Source organism: Callithrix jacchus, chromosome 16, assembly GCF_049354715.1.
Source record: "Callithrix jacchus isolate 240 chromosome 16, calJac240_pri, whole genome shotgun sequence".
NCBI lineage: Eukaryota > Metazoa > Chordata > Mammalia > Primates > Cebidae > Callithrix > Callithrix jacchus.
Window position 1 is genome coordinate 71,671,344 of NC_133517.1, and position 20,387 is coordinate 71,691,730.

The 20,387-nt window shown below is 42.2% G+C and overlaps 1 long non-coding RNA gene across 1 annotated transcript in view; it reads right to left on the reverse strand.

The window, feature by feature from the left end:
- Window positions 1-8,617: 8,617 nt before the first annotated feature.
- The window catches only part of LOC103788632 (uncharacterized), a 142,251-nt gene continuing 130,481 nt past the window's right edge, over window positions 8,618-20,387 (reverse strand). Inside the window, exon 3 of the long non-coding RNA XR_004735254.3 lies at window positions 8,618-9,626. This is a non-coding gene — a long non-coding RNA (uncharacterized LOC103788632). The remainder of the gene's footprint in view (window positions 9,627-20,387) is intronic.

Genomic DNA, 20,387 nt, shown 5'->3' on the forward strand with positions numbered 1-20,387 from the left:
TAGCAGTGCGTGTACTGACAACTTCCCAGTGACACAGTTTGTAAAAAGCATGTTCAAGTGGGAGTTTATCTCAACCCCATAGGACTGAGATAAACAGCATTGTAGACCTTATCCCAAAGAACAACTTCAGAGCTCATCCTTGGTCAGGTCTGCCCATCCATGTGCATTCTCTCCCTCTCTAGGCCACCCACTGAGAATGGATGCCCACAGTTGTGACCTTGGAGTCATGTCTGGCTCCCAGAGGACTTTCAGACTCATCTAAGAAAGACTAAATCAGGAATGGGATTCTTAAAAATTTATAGGCTGGGTGCGGTGGCTCATGCCTGTAATCCTAGCATTTTGGGAGGCTGAGGTGGGAGGATCACCTGAGGTCAAGAGTTAGAGACCATCCTGGCCAACATGGTGAAACCCCATCTCTACTAAAAATAAGAAAATTAGCCAGGCATGGTGGCAGGTGCCTGTAATCCCAGCTACTTGGGAGGCTGAGGCAGGAGAATTGCTTAAACACCAGAGGGAAAGGTTGCAGTGAGCCAAGAACACGCCATTGTACTCCAACCTGGGCAACAAGAGAGAGATTCCATCTCAAAAAAAAAAAACAAGTACAAGCATCCATGTTCACCATGTGACTTGGTGAGTCAGGATGTTTTTATTAGCTGAAACATCCCATTTCCTGACTCAACTACATTATATATGCTATAGGTTGAAAGAGTCCCCAAAGTCCAAGTGTTGAAAACTTAATTCTTAATGCACCAGTGTTGAGAGGTAGGATCTTTAAGGCATGGTTAAGTCATGAAGGCTCTGCCCTCATGAATGAATGAATGCCATTATGGCTCCCAGTAGTGGGTTCTTGATAAAAGAATGACCTTGATCCTCTTCTCTCTCTCTTTCTCTCTCCCTCTCTGACTCTCTCTCTCTCTGACTCTCTCTCTCTCTCTCTCTCTCTCTCTCTCTCTCTCTCTCTCTCTCTCTCTCTCTCTCTCCCCGCCCCCCACCTTTCTCTCTCTCTCACCTTTCTGCCTTCTGCCATGGGATGACACAGCAAAAAGGCCCTCACCAGATGTGAAGCCCTCGACCTTGGACTTCCCAGCCTCCAGAGCTGTAAGAAATAAATCTCTGTCCTTTATAAATTACTCAGTCTTAGGTGTTCTCCTATAACAACTCAAAATGGACTAGGACAATATGAGAGAACCACTGGTAACAAGTGGAATATATCAGTTACTTTAAAGAACATTACTCATACTCAAGTGTTAGCACACATCTGTGCAGTACCACGAGCTTCATCTTCCAGAGTGTCCTTCCTCAGAGGACTTCCACTGGCTTGCACTTTTTATATTGCGCATTTCTTGTAATAAAGTGGCCAGTGCATTTCTGACTAAATAGAATACACACTGATCCATCAGTGTTGTCTGATAGTCTACATGTATCTAAGTCTCTAAGCTAACAGTTTATCTAAAAATGAATGGTGGAACACTAGCTACAAAGAATGATAATTACAAGAAAAAGATGGTCCCCAAATCATTTTGGGAAATGCAATTTCAGAAGGCAATATACGGTAAAAGGTAACTGCGATGACCAGGGAAGCTTTTTTCATTATCCGTGATCTGGGAACACATTTTGATCAACGTTTGCTTTGAGGTCCTGTGATGTCTAATGGCACCCAGCTAACTTTGTCTTCGGAAAGCTCTCCTCTAATTTGTAACTACCTAGCAAGTATTCTTCAAGACAATGCCTTCACAAAATACTCTGAATTAAACATAGATATGGTCAAGCCTTGGAGAATGCCCAGGGAATTTCTTTATCCACCGTCATCCCCAGGGAGCCATGATTCTATGGCATCTTCAGTAATTAATTCGCTGACAACCACCACCGCCAGCAGCATCACATGTGCGCACAGTGGTAATTGCTCATGGAAAAATGCTTTTGAGTGGTATTTTCTTCCGTTGTACAATTGTCTTGCTCATGTATGTATCAGCAACTTCAGTCGCCACAGAAGCATCAAACCATGAAACAATCACTGGATAAAAAGTCAAGACCTCAGGGCCATGACTAGAGAAATGGCTTAACTTCTCTGGCCTCAGGTACCTCATTTATAAAGGACGATGTTGGGCTTTCCTAACTTTCCTTACCTTTCTTCAAACTTAAACTCTATCCATTTTCACTGAATAAGATACAACAAATCCTCAGAGATAGGGTTAATAGAAAGGGGGCTTAACCCATGTGCAGGATCTATGTCAGACACTTCATATACATTACTACAGGTAACATTCTCAGCATTCTTCATGATATCATGCCCACTTTACAGGTAGGAAAACTGAGGCTAGGAGCAATAATTTGCTTAAAGTTACGAAACTGGGAAGTGGCAGAACTGAAATAAGAACTCAGAACTGACAGCTACATTATGCTGGCCATGCTAAAGGCCTGAGGTGTGGGGCATGCCCAGAAACCCCATCTCTGTGTCACATTGCAGCCACTGCTCTGCCTGTGAGCACACCATTCAGGCTGCTTTCTTTATCCACCTGTTTTAGGAGCTTTATAAGGTTCTCACACTTGAGGATGCCTCACCTCACTGAGATGAAAATATTAGGATGCCAAGAGAAAGACACCAGTCAGATGTTCCACATACCCTTTGGCTCCCTATAGTATGCATAACATTTCCCACACTGATTTCAGACCTCTTGCTAAAGAAAGAAATCTTTAATGTCTTCAGCTCCTGGTTCCTAAGCCCCAGAGATTCCCTGGTTCTTGGGTCACCCAGGAATGGGAGTCAGGTTAGCTGACAGCCTACATAGGAGGATGTACAAAAATTACTGGATATGCTTAGCAAAGATGCATGGTGAGGTTAAGGAGACGGAGGGAACAGATATCACTATTCTGCAGTAAACATTATGGACCCACGGAAAATCCAATCACAGTTTTCTTTTGCCTCACTTGGAAAACAACGAGACACTTTTCCTTCATTCTACTGATAGAAACACTCATGGCAAAAGAAGCAAGCACATGGGGTTCCTAAAGAGAAGTACCTTTGGCAAGAACGCCCAGTCTGGTGTTCGCTGACCTCTGTGCAAGTGCAGAACTCACCTTCAGGAAATGCAGCTATAGGCTGGACATACCTGGTTTAAGAACAGTGGCTGTGACCTTTCATCTCATCTGGGATCCCACAGGAAGGAAAAAATTATTCCAGGGCATCTGGAGGCCTCAGCCTCCACCCATTTGCGGATGTTCCCATGGATCTGAAAAGGATAAACATCTCTTCTCTATCATTGTTCACCATTTGGCCAAGAAGGGAAACCCATGGCCCTCCAAAATGTCCTAACCCAGCATGTTGTTCCTATACTAGGACTCAACCAGTGGTCCCAAATTTCATGAAACAGTTAGTTTAAGACGATTACCTGTCACTGTATCTCTGACTTAGAGATTTATTTTCCTATTGTTTTGTAGACTCATGATTTTTTTTGAAGTGTATCGGGTTGGGTTATGAGTCGGTCTATTTGTGCTCTAGAATTGCTCACTCCACCTCGGAGTTCACTGTTTAAAGCCATGTTTACACTTAGTCAGTCTCTGGCCCCGGTTCTGGAGCCCAGGGAGACAGAGACACACCCAAGCTACAGCTGGGAGGCTGTCCTTGGGCTCCTGATTCTTAACTCCACCTGGAAGAACATGATTTCTTCTGAGTGGGGCATCCAACATCAAAAGGGTATGGAAAATGGAAATATGACCTTTTAAATTCTCGTTGTAAAAGCCTGGGTTCGTGGTTGTTTTACAATTATTGCTGTTGCTGCTGCTGCTGCTGGTGGTGGTATTATTGTTATTTGGCCAGACAAGGTTTCACAAAGTAAAGTGTCTATATTCAAGGAAAGCTACCAGAAACTTCGACCCAGACCTTGAGCACCCATGAATTCAGATCCACGGCATGCATGCCACACCTCTGAGCTGGTGTAACACATATATACCGTGGTGACCCCCTAAGCCCCAAAATCAACTTCCGACTTGTGGTCTTCAGTTACTTCACCAGTACAGGAGACCCCAGGCCCTCTTAATAAATCAAACCCATATCCTCTAAGGTGAGCTAAGGAAGGAAGTCAGTCTCTGAGAGCTCAAGTTAGGGCTTAAAAAGCCAGCACCTCCACCGCCATGAAGATTCTCCTCTCACAGCCAATGCTGAAGGTCCTGGGATCAACTTTATTAAAGGATTTGGAGACTTTTCAAGTGAATCCCAGCTTGCCTCTCCTTTCCCTTTTCTCTCCCTAGCCCACCTCCTCCCAGGCCCCTAAATAGATCTTTGGAGTCAGGGAGGGAGATCATTGAGAATGAGACATTATTAGAGACCTGGAGGACTTTAGAAACAAGTTGATTAAAAAAAAAAAAAAAAAAAAAAAAAAAAAAAAAAAAAAAAAAAAAAAGAGTCTCTGGGCCAGGCACAGCTGGATTTGAGTCCAGCCTCTAAAGCTCACCAGCTGCAGGATGAGGGTGAACGTGGCCTTCCTAGCCTCAGTTTCCTTGTTAGTAATGTGAGGGGGTAGGGATAGTAACACATACTTATAGGATTAGTAAACATGAAACCTGCATGTAAAATGCTAGCATCCTTTATGTGACATTCTTCAATTATTCAGAAAATGACGAGAACTAACAATTCTTGATCACTGACTACGTGCTGGGCAAGATTCTAAGAGTTTCATATATATTCACTCATTTCATTCCCACAGACTCATGGTCCAGGTGCTCTGTTATCCACACTCATACAGATAAAGAAACTGATGCACAGAGAAGTTAAAGAGTGTCTGAGCTCAGGAAGGTAGTCAATATCAGACCTGGGATTGGAAATTACGTGGCCTGGCTGTAGCACACACTCTTAAGCACCACACTTAATGACTTCTGCACGTATTTAGTAAATATCTACCATGTGTTAGGCATGGGAGTTTCAAGACTAAGACCTAGTGCCTTCCCTTAGGGACCTAAAAGTTTCATAGAAAACACGGGCATGCAATCATTAACAGCAGCACACAGTAAGGCATATAGGAGAATAAATATGATGTGTTATGGGATTACCTAAGCGATACCTAACCCAAACAGGACAGGTTAGGGAATACTTCTTGGAGGAAGGGGCACCTGAACTAGAAGAACAGAAGGAACAGAGTGTGCAAAGAGAGATGATGTGGTACCTTCAGGAAACTGCGGAGCCTCAGCATGGCCAGAGCATAAAGGCTACATGTGACCAAGAAGAATGACGCCAAAGAGGCAGGAGGGTTGCATGGGGCTGTGGAGAAGCCTCGAGTGCCAGGCAGGGCTAGGCAGCCTGGATTTCCTCCGGGGCAGTGAGGAGTCCTGGAGAAATGCAAAGCAAGGGAGGAACATGGAAGGATTCAGGAGTTGGGTATTATAAGGAGAAAGAATATGAAGGATTGAGACTGAAGCAAAGACACCAGAGAGGAGGCTGTTTCAGCAATCCAGAAATCAGTGACGGGGACCTGGACCACAAGAGTAGCCATGGGGAAGAGGGAAAGAAGACGATTTAAAGCATGAATACAGAGACATCTGCAGCAGGACTCGAAGCAGATGGGATAGGAGTTGTGTATGAAACAGGAGAAGCAGAAGTCGGTCTTCAACAGGGAGTTTCTCTGAGATGTTACCACCACTCACAGAGTAGGAGTCATGAGTTCAGGCTTCAGTGAGTTGCCTTTGAGGAGGAGAAGTTCAGTTGGGAGTGAGATGTACAGCCTGGGCAGGCAGTAGAGAATGGTGAGCTTGAGCTACAGATTTAGCAGTCACGGGAATTCCCTGATCTTCAAGCCATCAGAGTGCATGAGGCTGCTCAGGAAAACTGATTGAACAGACTGTGTAGAATGAACAGAACAGTAGCCCAGGCCTTAACCTTGAGGAATACCAGAGTCTAGGGGGTTGAGCAGGGAGGGTCAACCTGGAAAAAAAAACACCGAAAAAGCAAAGAAAAAAGGAGTTAATGTGGTATCACAGAAGTAAAGAAGGAAGAGAGTTTCTAGGAAAGAGAGCATTGATAGCACCTGCTATCTGAACTGAATTGTGCCCCAACCCAAATTTATATGCTGAAGCCCTAACTCACTCTCTCTCTCTCTCTCTCTCTTTCTCTCTCAATGTAGGCCATGTGAGGATATAACAAAGAGAGCCCTCATGAGAAACCACATCAAGGCCGAGTGCAGTGGCTTTCACCTGTAATCCCAGTACTTTGGGAGGCCAAGGTAGGTGGATCACTTGAGGTCAGGAGTTTGAGACCAGTCTGGCCAACATGGTGAAACCCCATCTCTACTAAAAATACAAAAATTAGCTTGGTGTGGTGGCACATGCCTGTTGTCCCAGCTACTTGGGAGGTTGAGGTGGGAGGATCGCTTGAACCCGGGAAGCCGAGGCTGCAGCAAGCCAAGATCACACCACTGCACTCCAGCCTGGGTAACAGAGCAAGACTCCGTCAAAAGAAGAAAAAAGGAGCGGGGGAGAGAAAGAGAGAGAGAAAGAAAGAAAGAAAGAAGAAACAGAGAAAGAGGGAGGGAGGGAAGAAGGAGGGAGGGAGGAGGGAGGAAGGAAGGGAGGGAGGGAAGGAAGGAGGGAGGGAGGAAGGGAAGGAAGGAAGGAAGGAAGGGAGGGAGGGAGGGAGGGAGGGAAGGAAGGAAGAAATCTAATCAGCCAGCACTTTGATCTCAGACTTCCCAGCCTCCTGAACTGTGAGAAATAGGTTTGTTGTTTAAGCCACCAGGTCTATGATATTTTGTTATGGAAGCCTAAACAGACTAAGCACCCCATAATTCAGAGACATCAGATGCTTGCACAAGTTAGTGTGCTTGTCTAGAAATCCCAACTCAAATTGGCTCACTGTCATGCACACAACTAAAAAGACCGGCAGTAGGATGGCCTTCAAGTCAGGCTTGATCAGGGATCTGTTTCCCCTTCTCTACAAGGGTCCAGATCTGTTCTCGTCCGTATGGCTTTCTTCCTGGTACTACAATGTTTATGCAGGTCAGCACCCCAATCTGAAAATCTGAAATGCAAAATGCCCCAAAATCTAAAACTTCTTGAGGGCCACCATGATGCCACAAGTGGAAAATTTCACACCTGACCTTATGTGGCAGAATGTGCCATCAAAAGCCAGGCACATAACACAGATTATTGAACTTACCAAATGGAAAAAGGTCCTGCTAGCCCCTTTCAGCTGCGATGTATCTTTCCTGCACACACCCAGATTTTCCAACACAACTACACCCACAAAACAAAAACTTGGTTTTGTCCAGAAAATTACTTAAGATGTTCTATAAAATTATCTACCTCAGGCTATGGAAATGAGGTGTATATGAAACACAAATGAGTTTCACATTAGTCTCAGGTCCTACCCCAAGATATCTCATTTTATATAGGCAAATACTTCAAAATGCAAAAAATTCCAAAATCAGAAACTCTTCTACTTCCAAGCATTTCAGATAAGGGAAACTCAACCTGCAGAACCACTGGGGCTTCCTATTTACACACCATGTTATCCAGTCCAAGAGGGGCTGAGAGCTTTTGGATAAATTTTATAAAGTCCCTGAGCCTCAGCTTTTTCATCTGTAAAATGAGTATAGTTGAACCTACCTCTCATAGTTGTGAGGGTTAAATGCATCAGTGAATGTATTAGTGCCTGAAACTTAACAAATGACCACGCCCCTCACAGGTATCCTCCAACCAACTGGAGAGAAAGGAGATAGTGGACCTTGGAAATGAAAAGAAGTGTTTTAAAAAAAAAAAAAACTAAATTAAATCATGTCGCTTCCTCTCTCAAACACTGTTGATGCCTTCCCATTGCCTGAACTCCTAGGCATGGAATTCAGGGCTCTCCACTTGCAGGCCTCACACCACTTTCAGTCCTATCTCCCATTGACTTTTACCTCATCTTCTAAAAATAGTGGTCTACTTAGCTATTTTCAAAATACATCAAACTTCATCCCTCCTCTCTTGTGATCTGCAGTTCAAATTAACATACATACACATTTATATGAGAGGCTTTTCTCTCATCTTGTAATTTTAGGCCCATGGTCTGGCCTACTGGAGTTTATTTGTGTTCTGAATCTGTCAGGCAAGATACTCAGCCTGTCATTTCTCTGTGGCACAGACAAACTTAAAAAGCAGGGTGTCTCTATTGTCTCTGAAGCCATTGTTTAAAGTGTTGAATGACACTGAATAGGGAATGTATTAATATACTGTGGGTTTTGTGGGTTTTTTTTTTTTTTTTTTTTTTGAGAGAGAGAGAGTTTCACTCTTCTTGCCCAGGCTAGAGTACAGTGGTACGATCTCGGCTCACCACATCCTCCGCCTCCCAGGTTCAAGCGATTCTCCTGCCTCAGCCTCCTAAGTAGCTGGGATTACAGGCATGCGCCACCATACCTGGCTAGTTTATTTTTAGTAGAGACAGAACTCCATGTTGGTCAGGCTGGTCTCGAACTCCTAACCTCAGGTGATCCACCACCTCAGCCTCCCAAAGTGCTGGGATTATAGGCGTGAGCCACTGCACCCAGCCAATATCCTCTTTTAAGGTTCATGTTTATTTGCTAATCCACCCTTTTAGGGTAGATCCTTATTTAAGTAGCTTAGATGTTTTCTTATCCATTGCCCATGACCCTAGTTTATTCAGAGAATACCCCATCTTGTTCATGAAAGATCGTCTGGAAAGGCATGCTGGAATTCAGACACTCTGCTCATGAGGTTGTCACGGGACAACTGGCCTAATCAACATATTCAAAAGAAAATGTGCTTAGCCTTAAATGAAGCGGCTGATGCATTTGTCAGGAATGGTAGACTGCTGCAGTAACTGATCAGTCAGGAAATCTCTGTGGCTTAACATAATACAACTTTATTTTTCATGCACACAAAGTCCAGGATGGGTCCAAAAGTTCTCCTCTTGCATTTTGTCATCTGGGATAGAGTCCTCCAAGCCTACCACAACAACAAAAAAAGGAGAGGGCTGGGAAGCAAACCAGCAGATAATTCTGTAGCTCCGACCTGACTTCAAGGTCGCCTATGACATGTCAGGGAGAAAATGAGTATTTGGTGGCATTAGTCATCTCTGTCCTCACTGGGTATGTTTCTCTCTGTGATCTCATGATCATTTTTTCCCTCTGCCATACTTAGAAACCCCAATCATCCACTGTAGCATATTCAGCATTTATGGAATCCTCCACACTGAAATCTTTGGACAGATTCCATTAGCGTCAACCACCAGAGTCATAAATGCCAATACAATAACCTAGATGTTCCCAAATATTGCTTAAGAAGTCCCTTTCGTGTCTTTGGGGAAAAAAAAAAAAAATCTAATCCTCCTCTGACCATCACAGGATAAGAACACTCAGTTCCAAACAACATGTTTGACTAAGTCTGATTAATGAATTTCTGAAGTTATTTTTGTTGATCCTCCCACCCTTGACGCCAAAATTTGCCTGCGGCAACATGTGTGTAAATTAATGAGGCTTTCAGCAACTAGTGGAAAAGTGTTCATTACCTTAATTATCCACACCTTCAGATTGAGGGCAATGTGGGACCGTCAGGACACAGCAGGGCGTCTGTGCTGGGAAACAGCACCTGCTCAGTGCGGCTCATCCAGGCCGTCATCCCTGGAGATGCAAGGCAAGGGCCTGGGTGAAAGAAGTAGACGCACAGAAGAAAAAATGACAAGAGAAGATTAAGTGTGACTACCTGATTGCATGCTGAATGTGCATGCACTCATTAAGCACCTAGCATAGGTAAACCCACAGTAGCCTGTTTGATCCTCATAGAATTCAAGAACCAATCTGTCCTAAGTCAATGGGAATGGAGTCAAAGAATCTTTATCAGAATCAAACAGCAAGGTACAAGTCTGTCCAGCTCCTGGACTTATCTGATTTTATGTCTCTGTTCTGGCTGGCTCCTACTTGAACCTAGGTCTCAGTGATACAGAGCTGACCGTGTGCCCAGGTGCCATGTGTTGCCTCCAAAGGCCCCCATCCAGTTCCCCCAGGACCTAATCCTACTTCCGATCCTAGCTGCATGAAGATCGAGCAGGCTATTGAGACCCAGGCCCAAAGGGGAGGTTTCTCCTCCTCCTTCATGTGCCCCACTCCCCTCCAAGATCTTAGCCTGGTGCCTCTCCTCATCTCCTGGTTGCTGTGATCTGCCCAATGAGACCAGTTTTTACTCATTATCCCAGTCATGGAGCTTTCACCTTGGTCCTCACCACCCATTTCCCTTCAGTGGCTTATAGAGCTCCCTGCTAGACCATGTTGGAGACACAGATGGTCCTATGGGCGTTCAAGGCATGTAGAAGATAAGACTGGTCCCCAGAGAACAATCATTACAGGAAAGATGGCTTCAGCACCTTCTAAATCAGTCTTTCTCAAACTCACTTGATAGTAAGAATCACTGGAGTCCATCCAAAGATACAAGCTACAAAGCCTCACCAAGAAAATCTGAAGTGAGGCCCAAACATTTTCAATAAGCACCCAGGAGGCAAGTTTAGAAAGCACCAGGAAATGACAACATGACAGTCATAGTGACCATTGATTGAACTTCCAGAGGCTAGTCAAGGTACTAAGACATTTACATCTATTGACTCATTGAATTATCCCATAAAACCTTTCCAGGTAGGTGCCAAATCCTCATTCTACTAATGAAATACCCAGATCCAGATCCACTGACTAAGTGTTCAAAATCATACATCTAGTAAACAGCAGAACCAGGATTCAAATCTTCATCTCCCTGGCTCCTAACTCACATCAACCTGTTACTGAAGGCTAAACCCTAGGTAAAGAGAAGAGACCAGTGGTCTCTGAGCTTTTATAATCTGGCCCTATATCAATAACATATGGCACCTCCAATATATGCCTGTGTATTTTTAATTTATATATACATACTATTATTCTAATATGTATCATAAAATTGCATAATAGTTTTAAAAGTTGAAGTCAAATGAATTAAATAATTTTAATAATTTTATTTTATTTTTGCTTTGCTATAAAAATTTCCTTTTTTTTTTTTCAGACGGAGTCTCGCACTGTCACCCAGGCTGGAATGCAGTGGCCCAATTTCAGCTCACTGCAACCTCTGCCTCCTGGGTTCAAGCACTTCTTCTGCCTCAGCCTACTAAGTAGCTGGAACTACAGGCACTCATCAGCACGCCCAGTTAATTTTGTATTTTTTTTTTTTTTTAGGGAGGGGAGGAGGAAGGGAGGAAGGCAGGAAGGGAGAGAAGGAGGAAGGGAGGGAGGAAGGAAGGGATGAAGGAATGAAGGAAGGAAGGAAGGGAGGAAGGGAGGAGGGAGGAAGGGAGGAGGGAGGGAGGAAGGGGGGAGGGAGGGAGGGAGGAAGGGGGAGGGAGGGAAGGAAAGGGAGGGAAGGAAAGGGAAGGGAAGGAAGGAATTCAAGCAATGAGAGAGACATTGCCGACCTGGATCTAGAGGTTTAAAGTTGATTTCTTTTTTTGAGAGAAGGAAAGAAGAAAAAAAAATGAGTAAAGGAGAGAAAGAAAGAGGAAGAGAGAGAGGGAAGGTGAACAGAACTATTGCTTTATTCTGAAAAAAAATGGGTATTAATATGGCCAATCAATGTTTCATTTAAACCTATGAGTAGGTGTGATGTGGTATTGACAAGAATGTATATTTTATGTATTTGACGTGGAGAGCTCTATAAATATTTATTAAGTTTACTTGTTCCAGATCTGAGTTCGAGTCCTTGATATCCTTATTAATTTTCTGTCTCATTGAATCTAAGTCTCTATGTACTGGGTGTTAGAATCGTTAGCTCTTGTTGTTCCATTGATCCTTTTACCACTATATCTTTGTTGCTTTAAAATCTATTTTATCCGATATGAGAATTGCAACTCCTGCTTTTTATTTATTTATTTTTGCTCTCCATTTGGTTGGTAAATCTTTCTCCATTCCTTTGTTTTGAGTCTTTGTATATCCTTGCATGTGAAACAGGTCTGTATGTAACATGCCGTTGGGTTTTGGCTGTGTCTTTTGATTGGGGGATTTAGTCGATTTAAATTTAGGGTTACTGCCATTTGATGTTAACTGGCTGTTTGATCCATTCATTGATGAAAATTCTTTATGTTGGTGCTCTTTACTTTTTGGCATATTTTTAGTAAGGCTAATACTGGTTGTTTCTTTCTGTGTGTAATGCCTCTTTCAGAAGCTCTTGTAAAGCAGGCCTGGTGGTAATAAAATCTCTGAGTACTTGCTTGTTCATAAAAGATTTCATTTTTCCTTCAGTTGTGAAGCCTAGTTTGGCTGGATATGAAATTCTGGGCTGAAGGTTCTGTTCTTTGAGGATGTTGAATATTGGCCCCCATTCTCTTCTGGCTTGTAGAGTTTCTGCTGAGAGATCTGCTGTAAGTCTGATAGGCTTGCCTTTGTGGGTAACCTGACCTTTCTCTCTGGCTGCCCTTAGTATTTTCTCGTTCGTTTCAACCCTGGTGAATCTAACGATTATGTGCCTTGGGGTTGCTCTTCTTGAGGAATATCTTTGTGGTGTTCTCTGTATTACCTGGGGTTGAATGTTGACCTGCTTTGCTAGTTTAGGAAAATTTTCCTGAATAATATCCTGGAAGGTATTTTCCAGCTTGGATTCATTCTCTACGTTGCATTCAGGTACACCTATCAAATGTAAATTTGGTCTTTTCACATAGTCCCACATTTCTTGGAGACTTTGCTCATTCCTTTTTATCCTTTTATCTCTAATCTTGTCTTCTTGTTTTCTTTCATTAAGTTGGACTTTGACCTCTGATATCCTTTCTTCTGCTTGAACAATTCGAGTGTTTAAATCTGTGCATACTTCTTGGAGTTCCTGTATTGTATTCTTCAGTTCCATTAATTCACTTATATTCCTCTCTAAGTTGTCTATTCTCAATAGGATTTCATCAAACCTTTTTTCAAAGTTCCTAGTTTCTTTACATTGGGCTACAACATGTTCTTTTAACTCACAGAAGTTTCTTATTATCCATTCCCTGAAGAGTGATTCTGTCATTGGGATGTACTCGTTCTCCATCAAGCCTTGTTCCATTGTTGATGTGGAACTGTGATCATCTTTAGAGGGAGAGGCGTTCTGATTTTGAGTATTCTCAGCCTTTTTACGCTGGTTTCTTCCCGTCATCGTAAGTTTATCCTCCTGTAGTCTTTGAAATTACCAACTTTCAGATTAGGTCTCTTGAGTGGACGTCCAAGTTGTTAGTTCCCAGGGCCAGAACAGCAGCGTTAAGACTGATGGTGCTTTTCTGCCCAGGATTCTCCTGTCTGGCTTCCTTCTTGTGTCCATAATGGGCGACTCTGCCTTCCCGGGGCTCCAAACCTCAGTCAGAAGGGGAACCAGTCTCATTTACTCTGCTCCGAGAACTGCCGCGCTGAGGGGCCGGTGAAGCCGCTGCACCAGCCACAAGAGTCGCGCTGGCGACCCATGTGGGTCCTCCAAGCCTCAGTCAGAAGGGGAGCCAGCCCTGTTTACTCTGCTCTGAGAGCTGCCGCGCCGAGGTGCCGGAGGAGCCGCTGCGCCAACCACAAGAGTCGTGCTGGCGACCTGTGTGGTTCCTCCACTGGGGATCTTCTGCTCCGTGAGCGACCAGAATTTGTCTGAAAGTGTGGCGTCCTCTAGTTGTCTGTGCTTTGACTGAGAGCTGCAATTCTGAGCTGATATCATCGGCCATCTTGGATCGTCCCCCGCCCCTTTTTTTTTTTCAGTAGAGATGGGGTTTCACCATGTTGGCCAGGCTGATCTTGGAATTCCAGACCTCGTGATCTGCCTGCCTCGGCCTTCCAAAGTGGATTACAGGCGTGAGCCATGGCGCCCGGCTGCTATAAAAAATTTCCAAGAATAAAAATAAAAAATTTCCAGGAATAAAAATTGAGCACACTGTGATTTTGAACATGCATTCCTTTTTCTTCAGTCTTGGTTTAATCTTTATGACAGAGTAATTGATGGTTTGGTCCTAAATTTGATTTGTTCTGATACCTGCTTTTAATGCCTGTCATAGCTGGAAAAGATGTCTCGAAAAGATACATAGATCCGAATGAAAGAAATACAGCATTGTTGCCTTATTCAGTCAGCATACTTTTTTTTTTAATTTCATCTATCAGTTAAGCAAAGGTCTTGGTGAAATGTGGCAAGTAAATTTCCAACTTCCTTGGTGACAATCCGTTTTTCTCACAATTTATCGAAAAGTTTTAAAAATAGTTCAATATGCACTGAAACATTTCACTTGGAAATGTAAAACAGGCTAGATTTTTCTATTTCAGTCTTTTCAGAAATAGAGATACAGCTTATACACGTTATATTTAACGATGTTAACATAGAAACTACTTCAGATCACTGCACAAACTGTCTTCACGGAACAAGTGATTTTTTTTTAATTCAAGAATATGCACACAGGAAAGTGTACATGTAAGTGTACAGATCAGTGTATTTCACAATGTGAACATGCCTTGTTTAGGAAACAGATTAAGGCACAAAACATTGTCAGCTCCCCTAGGAGCCTCTCTCTATGCCCTTGCCAGTTCCTTTCCCCCGAAGAACAACCACTATTCTAACTTTCAGATTAATTTTGCTGAGTTTTCTTTTTAGCCTCACGTAAGTGGGATCACACCAGAGGAAACCTTTTGCATGTGTGGCTCTTTTTTCTCAAAATCTCATTTGTGAGATGTGTCCATATCACCAAGGACTGTTGTGGATCATTCATTTGTGGAGTATTCTCTTGTGTGAATACACAACAAAAAGTTTTTCTATTTTACATTTGATGGGCATTTGGATAATTTCCAGGGTTGGAGTATTAGAAATAGTGCTGCTATGAACACTTTGGTATCTCTCTTTTAGTGAACATTTGTGTGCTGTTGGTATAGACTTAGAAGTACATTGCAGGGTCATTGGGTTTCCTAATGTTCTGCCTTCCTAAATACTGCCAAACAGTTGCCTGAACTGGTTTTATGAATTGTCACTTTCACTACTGTGGGATTTCTAGTTGTTCCACATTCTTATCAACTCTTAGTATTATCTTTTTCATTTTAGCAGTTTTGGTACGTGTGTAATGACATCTCACTGGGGCTTACAAGTTTCTCTGAAAATTAGTTACTATTTCACTCATTACTAACTCATGACATTTACCTGATAGGGTAATTTAAGTGTAAGTTTGTGTTTTTTCAAATGCACCTGCTATATCTTACTCTTGACAGTCACTTAATCCTTGAAAAGATCAAATAATTTGGAACCCATAATTTTATGTTCACCCACTGTTTCAAATACTTTCCCAAAACAGAATGAGGAAATCTCTCCATGCACAAAATATTTTAGGTTTATTTCCTATCTAATTATAAAGTATTGTTAAGATTCTTCCATATTTTGAACATCTTGCCTCTATATATTGATCCACATCAATAGCATCCTATTGTATTCTGTTCTCTTGTGACTTTAACTTCTTTGCTTTAATAGCTTGCGGTGGACACAGCAGTAAATAAGTTTCACATGAGGTGCTAGCTCAGGAAACCTACCTAGTTTTTGCATCCCGGTCAACACAAATACCAAAACCATTGCTTTTGTTAAGAAACTAATTGACTATTGAGAATATTTCTTTCTGGTATTTTTTTCTATTAATGACTCACAAGAAAGAGCCCTCCAATGTATTCCATTATTGAAAATAAGAATCCAGCAATGACATAAGCTGCAACATGTCAGAAACATCTGTACTTCTGAGCAACTGCACTGCAAGCCTCTCACACTGAACTATTTGTTTAATATGTGTTTCTTCAGCTCTGTGGCAACAAGTTTGATGCATCTTCCAACAGCATTTAATGGCCCAGGAATGTAGTTACTATGTATCTCTTCGACCATTTTCACTTATCTTTACAAGGATAAGTGACTGTCAAGAGTCAGATATAGCAGGTACATTTGAAAAAACACAAACACACACTTAAATTACCCTATCAGGGTAAATGCCATGAGTTAGTAACGAGCGAAATAGGAAACAAGAGCAACAATGTTTTTGACCAAGGGACTATGGCTATTCACTTTCACTATTAAGTAATCAATTCAAAATTATCAAATGTAATCCAAATGTGTAAAGAGCTGGACTGAATGTCTCATGACTTTAAACAGTTGAAAAACCTTAGGTTTTTTTTAATGCTGGTCAATTGCAATGCCAGTTCTCCTTAGCTTTATAAGACACAATATTCACTCAGAACAGAATCATCATGAATGATAATGAATAGGAAAGGCCATATTTCAAATAGTCTTCTTAATAATTTGTGTCTTCTGACCAATTTTGTGATTGATGGCATTAGACTACCATGAATTTTACCCTGTAATTAGCTGAAATGCAGCCAGCACCAGGAGTGGCAGGGGTGTCAAGTCAGCCATTCTCCTGCTGTTTCCTGAGCCTCACATCATTAATATTATCTTCAGCCTGCAGCTTCTTCACAGGAATCATTTAAATCACTTGTCCATTTTTGTAAGGATTAGCTCAATTGAAATGAGATATCATGAGCTGCAAATCTACTTAACCAGGCACATGGGCCTGAAATATATCACAAATAGGCTGAACGCTTACGGTGGGGGGGGGGGGGGGCACAAATATTTCCATTTCAAAAAGGCTCTCTTCACATTGAAGGATTTCTTTTTATTATTATTATTGTACTTTAAGTTCTAGGGTACCTGTGCAGATCTTGCAGGATTGTTACATAGGCATACACATGCCACGGTGGTTTGCTGCCTCTATCCCCCCGATTACCTACATTAGGTATTTCTCCTAATGTTATCCCTTCCCAACCTCCCCAGCCCCTGATGTTCCTCCCCTGGTCTCCCTCCCCCAACAGACCCCAGTGTGTGATGTTCCCCTCCCTGTGTCCTCATTGTTCAGCACCCACTTATGAGTAAGAACATGTGGTATTTGGTTCTGAAGTATTTCTTTTAATAAGTGCTCCCCTGCCTTTCACATGGGAGTCTCTCACATCAGCACTCTCTGAGCTTCTAGGAAGCATCTTGTCAGCTTCCTCATTTGACATATGAGGAACCAGAGGCTCTCAGAAGAAGAGCAGAGGCCATGTAGAATGACAGTTTAGTATGCAGACTCTGGCAACAGAGAACATGGGTTCAAATCCTGACCTCTGCTATTTCTTCTCTGTATATGCTTGAAAAAGTTGTTCTGTCTCTCTAAACCTGCTTCCTCAGCTATATATCTAAACAGGGCAAATGCTACTGTGTGTAAATTATAACTCAATAAACTCATCTTTAGAAGAAAGGAAAGGGAAGGGAAGGAGGGAGGATGGGAGGCCAGTCAGAGGTAGCATCTCTGTCTTGTCTCTGTATCCCTGATGTGCTTAGCAGAATGCAAGACAGAACAGGTGTTTAAAAGTTTAAAGTTATTACTGATTATAGTGGGTTGAATAGTGGCCCTATAAAGATACATCCAAATTCCTGGAACCTTGACTATTGAGAATATTTCTTTCTGGTGCATTTTTCCTTTAATGGCTCACAAGAAAGGTTCTGCTGTATGACTGATAGCATTTGGATATTTGTCCCCACCAAAGCTCATGTTGAGCTGTCATCTTCAATGCTGGAGGTGGGGCCTGGCGGGAGATGTTTGGGCCATGAGGGTAGATTCCTCACAGCTTGGTGCTGTCTTCATGACAGTGAGTTCTCACAAGATCTGGTCATTTAAAATGTGTAGCACCTTCCCCACCCCGAACACCTGTCTTGCACCTGTTTGTTCACGTAATGTACCTGTTCCCCCTTTGCCTTCCGCCATGACCTGAGGCTTCCTCGGAAGCAGAGGCCACTAGGCTGCCTGTGCAGCCTGCAGAACTGTGAGCCAATTAAACCTCTTTTCTTTATAAATTACCCAGTCTCAGATATTTCTTTATAGCAATGCAAGAACAGCGTAACACAATGGTTTATTTAGAAAAAGGGTCTTTGCGCATGTCACTAAGCCCTAACCAGTGCAATCAGATGAGAAAAAAAAAATAAAGGGCATTCATATTGGTAAAGAGGAAGTCAAACTGTCACTGTTTGTTGACAATATAATTGTTTATCTTGAAAACACTAAAAACTCCTCCAGGAACCTCCTAAACTGATAAAAGAATTCAGCAAAGTTTCTGGATACAAGATTAATGTACAAAAATCAGTAGCTCTTCTATACACCAACAATGACCAAGCAGAGAATCAAATCGAGAACTCAACCCCTTTTATAATAACTGCAAAAACAAAATAAAACACTTAGATATATATCTAACCAAGGAGTTGAAAGACCTCTACAAGGAAAACTACAAAACACTGCTGAAAGAAATCACAGACCGCACAAACAAATGGAAACACATCCAATGCTCATGGATAGGTAGAATCAATATTGTGAAAATGACCATACTGCCAAAAGCGATCTATATAGTCAGTGCAATCCCCATCAAAATACCACCATCATTCTTCACAAAATTAAGAAAAAACAATTCTAAAATTTATATGGAACCAAAAAAGAGCCTGCATAGCCAAAGCAAGACTAAGCAAAAAGAATAAATCTGGAGGCATCACACTACCTGAGTTCAAACTATACTATAAGACCACAGTCACTAAAACAGCATGATACTGATACAAAAATAGGCACATAAGCCAATGAAACATAAGAGAACCCAGAAATAAACCCAAATACTTACAGCCAACTGATCTTTGACAAAGCAAACAAAAACACAAAGTGAGGAAAGGACATCCTTTTCAAAAACATGGTGCTGGGATAATTGGCCAGCCACATGTAGGAGAATGAAATTGGATCCTCATCTCTCACCTTAAACAAAAATCAACTCAAGATGAACTTAAACCTAAAGACCTGAAACTATAAAAATTCTGGAAACTGGGTCAGGCGCGGTGGCTCATGCCTGGATTCCCAGCACTTTGGGAGGCCGAGGCGGGAGGATCATGAGGTCAAGAGATCGAGACCGTCCTGATCAACATGGTGAAACCCCATCTCTACTAAAAATACAAAAAATTAGCCGGGCATGGTGGCGGGTGCCTATAATCCCAGCTACTCAGGATGCTGAGGCAGGAGAATTGCCTGAACCCAGGAGGCAGAGGTTGCAGTGAGCCAAGATCGCACCATTGCACTCCAGCCTGGGTAATGAGAGTGAAACTCCACCTCAAAAAAAAAGAAATTCTGGAAGCTAACATTGGAAAAACCCTTCCAGACATTGGCTTAAGCAAGGATTTTATGACCAAGAGCCCAAAAGCAAATGCAATAAAAACAAAGATAAATAGCCGGAACCTAATTAAACTGAAGAGATTTTGCACAGCAAAAGGAAGAGTTAGCAGAGTAAACAGACAATCCACAGAGTGGGAGAAAATCTTCACAATCTATATATCTGACAAAGGACTAATATCCAGAATCTACAACAAACTCAAACAAATCAGTAAGAAAACAACAAACAATTCCATCAAAAAGAAGGGCATGAATGAATTATTCTCAAAAGAAGATATACAAATGGCCAACAAACATGACAAAATGCTCAACATCACTAATAATCAGGGAAATGCAAATCAAAACCACAATGCGATACCACCTTACTCATGCAAGAATCACCATAATCAAAAAATCAAAAAACAGTAGATGTGGTGAACAGGAAACAGTTCTGCACTGTGGGTGAGAATGTAAATGAGTACAGCCTCTGTGGAAAACAGTGTGGAGATTCCTTAAAGAACTAAAAGTAGAACTACCATTTGATCCAGCAATCCCACTGCTGGGTACCTACCCGGAGGAAAAGAAGTCATTATATGAAAAATATACTTGCACACACATGTTTACAGCGGCAGAATTCACAACTGTAAAATTTTAGAACCAACCCAAATGCCCATCAATCAACAAGTGGATAAAGACACTGTGGTATATATATATATACATATATATGACAGACTACTACTCAGCCATAAAAAGGAACGAATTAACAGCATTTACAGTGACCTGGATGAGACTGGAGACTATTATTTTAAGTGACTATTATTTTAATTAACTTAAGAATGGAAAATCAAACATCGTGTGTTCTCACTAATATATGGGAACTAAGCTATGAGGACACAAAGGCATAAGAACGATACAATGGGCTGGGTGCGGTGGCTCACGCCTGTAATCCCAGCACTTTGGAAGTCTGAGGTGGGTGGATCACCTTAGGTCAAGAGTTTGAGACCAGCCTGACCAATATGATGAAACCCTGTCTCTACTAAAAATACAAAAATTAGCCAAGCATGGTGGCATGTGCCTGTAATCCCAGGTACTCGGGAGGCTGACGGGAGAATTGCTTGAACCTGAGAGGTGGAGGTTGCAGTGAGCCGAGATTGCCCCAGCACACTCCAGCCTGGGCAACAAGAGCGAGACTCCATCACAAAACAAAAACAAAAAACAATGAGAG